We start from the raw sequence: 5,276 nt of genomic DNA, 5'->3' as shown, positions 1-5,276 counted from the left end.
ACAGTACACGAGTGAGCGGCAACACAGCACACAACACACACATGCTTCCTTCGGGGTCGCCGGTGGAATTTGTCCTCTGCATTTTCCCATCCAAGGCGTCCTCCTCCAGGGACAGTCAGGAGCAGTGGGCAGCCAACATTTATGGCGCCTGGGCACCAAGTCCAAGTATTCAGCCCAAGTCCTGGTCAGGGACAGGACTTAAGAGCATCTGTTTTTCTGCATGTTTTTTTGTATTGGGTTCTTGGGAGGAAAGCCCTTGAGAACACAGGGAGAACATGCAGAACACAGGGAGAACATGCAGACTCCGCACAGAAAAGCCTGTGGGACCTTCATGCTGTGAGACAACAGTGCTAAATACTGCGCCACGGTGCTACTAGTGAGAAATTTGGGGTTCAGTATTTTCGCTCAAGGACACTTCTGCACACTGCCAGGAGCTGGGATCGAACCAGGGACCTTCCGATCCCCAGCCGGCTGCTCTACCGTGATTCCCCTCTCTCCTCCTTCTCCTCCATCTCCTGTCTTGCTGATGAGACTCTTTCCACAGAGTTTGACTGTATGTTTCTTGTCGTGAAGTACAGTATTTCAGCCATGATAACCCACATTCTCCTGACAGACTGTCTTAAATGCTAGCTAGCAAGTCTGCTTGGACGTTCACTTGAAGGGAGACGTTCTGCTGGAGAGACACTGGCTTGCACCCTGACTTGGGAGTTCTCAGTAACTGTGCATTCCTGCCTTGGAGGCGTTCTTCACAGAATAATCCTCCCTACTTCCTGAATTAATCATTAGTCTCGCTAGAAACTTGAAGGAGAGACTTTCGCCTTTAAGTTCAGTTTCATTTTTTTGGCCGTAGGGCTCTGGCTGTTGATTATGCCGAAACTCTGGGAGAATAGTATTCTCCTGAGACACACTGCAGCCTTTAGTTAAGATGGTGTTCCATGATCTGTGTTTGTCCCCGATGTATCTAAGGAGTGTTTAGCCATGGGGCGAACACACACACACACACGCGCACGCACGTGCGCACACACACACATATATTCACACACACGCACACACACACGCACACACACACACACACACACACACACACACACACACACACACACACACACACACACACACACACACACACACACACACACACACACCTAATACACAATGATGCTCAGCCATTGTAATGGATTCCGTTCTCCTTTGTTTAGACAACAACAACACGATGCCTGATGACACTGATGAAGATGATGAATTCATTTCAGGCTACCAAATGTTCAAACACACACACGCACGTACACACACGCGCACACACACACACACACACACACACACACACACACACACACACACACTCACACAACATACAGAGTTCGTCTGAGTGTGTGTTCCCCCTGTGCATGCCGGCAGCCAAGGACAAATCAATTAGCGTGGGAGCAGGCAGATGGTGGAGAAGGACAGGGGCTGGTGCCTCAGGTGAGGAGCGTCAGACGACAGGCAGCAACTGTCAGGAGCTCGTCCAGTTTCCTCTCCCCTGTCGACGGCTGACTCTTTCTCCCTCTCTCTCTCTCTCTCTCTCTCTCTCCCTCACTCCCTCCCTCTCTCTCTCTCTCTCCATCTCTCTCTCCCTCACTCCCTCCCTCTCTCTCTCTCTCTGTGCCTCCACCCATATCACAAGATACCACAGAGAGGGAATGCACAGCTGTGTGAATATTTCATAGCGAGTTTATCAAACCGAATTTCTGATTTTGATTCTGGAATAACTGCCTGCTCTGTGGGCAAGGTTTTTCTGTCTGCAATATAAGAGAAGAGAGAAGAACATCTGCTGTTTGAGGACAACAGACAAAAAGAGTGTGTTCAAAGCAGTCAAAATCAAAAATATCTTTCCCCGTTCCTCATTTTCAATTACTAAATCCCCACGCTAATCTGTTAGCCAATCGTACACATCCAAGAGGACGATCCATCAAAGCGGCTAATTAGGTGATTCCCCCTCTTTCCGCCGTCTCCTCCATCCCCCGTCCTGCTGATGAGATAACATGGTTAGCATAGTCTGGGCCTAGCCGCTTATCTGTTACTACCAGGACCATCGTTAGCACTGTTAAGTAAATGAATTAAATCAGTGCCAGCCTATGGGGGGGGGGGGGGGGGTAGACTGGTAGAGAGAGAGAGAGAGAGAGAGAGGGGAGAAGGTAAGGAGTGTAGGAGGAGGAAGAGGAGGTAGACTCATAAGAGACAGGAGAAAGAGGTAGACTGATCGAGAGAGAAGAATGAGGTAGACTGATGGAGGGCGGCAAGGGGGATAGACTGACAAAGAGAGAGGGAGAGAGAGTGCACTCAGAGGAGAGGAGCGGAGAGGATGGGCTATCTATCATAGTTCTATTGTTTCCCTGTCATCCCTGATTAAACACAGACAAAGACAGAGACAGCAGAACACGAGATGAGAGAAATCCGAGGATCATCTTCCAATGAATATTACTAATCAAATAACGTTAGCTGCATGGATATGAGGTCCAATCAGAGGCTAATGAATGATATACACAGCTAAATATGACCGAATCCTTCATTAAGATCTCTGGAAAACGAGCTCCCACCTGTCTCTGGTCTCTTGCTCTCTATCTATCATAATTTTCTGTTTGTGGTGAAGCAACGCCGTTTCCCATGGTGCACTGGGTTCGTGTCATTAGGAGTCCTTGTTAGAGGGACACAATCAGAGGATGTGCTTATCCCCCAACACAGTTCATATGGATTATTAAATATCTGTCAAACACATAGCCATGTACTGTCCGTAAGAACTATGACTTACTGGAATTCCCAGTGGGGTTCACACCCCAGTCTCCCTCAAACCAATCCCATTTGTCTACTATTAGTCTATCCTCATAGTCCACTAGGGTCACTCCTGAGATTAATTGCCATGCGGGGTAATGACACCATTTTAAAGTCATCAGCGAATGAGCCACAACGCCTGCCATCACCAGGAACCGATGACGATCTCCCCTTCTGTCACCTTAAAGTGACAGCTTAACGGCCGCAGCCCTGTAGTGACATCACAGCAGGGCCCATCTGCGGCCTGACAGGTAGGCTACAGCTCATTCATACATCTCTGCTTTTATTATAGTCATGTATCAAAAATGGACGAACTACCGCTCCAGTCCCGTGCTCTCGTGATGACCTGTCTGTCCGAGGCTATGGGGAGTTATCCTAGGACGCTATCCAGCGCGTCTTGGAACCATCCGGTTTACGGCTCCCTGGTGATCCTCCGGAGGTTCAGGAAGTTCCTCGAACCTCAGAGCACACTGACACCCCTCTCCTCCATAACGACACTGTATCTACAGCCTGAACCAGTGCCAGTGATAACATAATTCCCTCACGTCCAGACTGTACTGTAATATCTGGCCAGATGGGCTGTTAAGGATATGAGGGCAGCCTCCTGACTCACAATATTAATTAAATTATTCAATTGGTCCAGAAACCAGCTGGTTTATAAGACTGTTTTGTTCCGACGGAGGTGGAGAGAGGATTTCATTCATCCTGGATTAGATGAGCAGTCAGTAAATGGCCCTGGTAGCCCCTCCCACATGTGCTCGGCTGCCCGAACCTTATTCGTCACATCATGACCTTGAACGTTGGGAATCGTCAGGTATATTTGACAGCCCGACCTAAGCAATGACGGCTACGGACAACTGGGTTCAGAACAGCCCCTAATCTGTCAGCCTCTTTCTCTCCTCTCTGCTTATCGCTCCCTGTCTGCCTGTCGCTGCCCGTCTCTTCAAAATGTCCTGTGTTGTGATTCTGAGCATGTGCTGCTTACACAAGCTGTCAGAGAGAGAGAGTGTGTGTGTGTGTGTGTGTGTGTGTGTGTGTGTGTGTGTGTGTGTGTGCGTGCGTGCGTGTGTGTGCGTGTGTGTGCGTGTGTGTGGACCTACCTTCCTCACGGCTCATTTTAACCTGCAGCGGGGACACGGGATGACATCAGCAACAGTGGCCAGTGCTTCTGTTCGCGGCTGCCTCATGATGAGAAGCCAGCAGGCCTGGGATGGTGGACATCGTGTACCGGGTGCTGTAGGATGATGGGATGCATGGACATGTGGCTGCGCCTTTGTCTTTGAAATCCCACCACAAAAGTGCCTCCAGAACCCTACACTTAGTGTCACAGCGTTGAACCAAGGCGGGCAATAACCACATTTATGGATGGCAGAGCCCGCTGGCGATTCTCCTGATTTAACCTGTCCATCATCACCGTAACTACCAGCAACCAGGAACTAGGCAGTTTTTAATTAAGGAGAGAGATCTTATCGCCATGGGAACAGACCTGCGGTGTTCCTGACATGTTTTGCCACCTCGCTGGTTACGCGGCGGCCTGGCACACACGAGATACACGCACACACACACACACACACACGCACAAACATCTTGGTCTCCACCTGTCTATGAGAGCCATTTACATTGCGGCTCTGTGTCTCTCAGGGTGCTTTTCTACAAAAACACACTGTGATACTGTGTACTCCAAACACACAGGACAGATGGACACACGAGCAGAACGCAGCGCCACACCAACAGACATGGATCTCATAGATCTCAAAAAATGAGATCCCACAAACAGACAGACATCTCACTCAGGGACGGTCACATACCGGGACAAGGTCAATTATACATAAGCGTACACACACACACACACACACACACACACACACACACACATACACAGAAACACACACACAAAGGAGTCCAGACCTCCAGTAATTGCAGTCTACAGGGGACAGGTGGTACTACAATAGAGCCGCAGTGTCCTTCCTGCTCCTTTCACTGCCACAGTAATTACCTAATAGAAAAGCCCACAGGGGAGACGGAGGGGGAGCGAGGGAGAGAGGTGGAGAGAGGGAGCCTGTCAGTGTAGGGGCGAAGGAGATAAGGTCTTAGCAGTTAGAGCCAAGAGAGCCACAAGCTTCTCCCCTCTCCATCCTCCTCCTCCTCCTCCTCCTCCTCCTCTCTTCTGTCCATCAGATCAGTGCGGAGGTAGACATCGTCGAGTAGAGGTGAAAACATGGGAGGGAGAGAGGAATGAAAGAGGTAGTGGTGATGGGAATGTATTGTTGAAGAGAGAGAGGGAGCGGTAAGAAAGAGGAGGAGGGTCACAAGAGCCCAGAGACGGGGTCACTCTCATTTCAGTAGTCGCCCCTTCTCTCTCACCCCTACACTCCCCCCCCCCCGCCCCTGTCTCTCTGACGGGTGTATGAATGGCCTATGGGAGAGAAGAGAGGGGGCCTGTGATCCAGATGTTTTGGTAGATA

Source organism: Borostomias antarcticus (genome assembly GCF_949987555.1).
Source record: "Borostomias antarcticus genome assembly, chromosome: 13".
In the NCBI taxonomy this organism is placed as follows: Eukaryota; Metazoa; Chordata; class Actinopteri; order Stomiiformes; family Stomiidae; genus Borostomias; species Borostomias antarcticus.
This window is presented reverse-complemented; position numbering follows the sequence as displayed.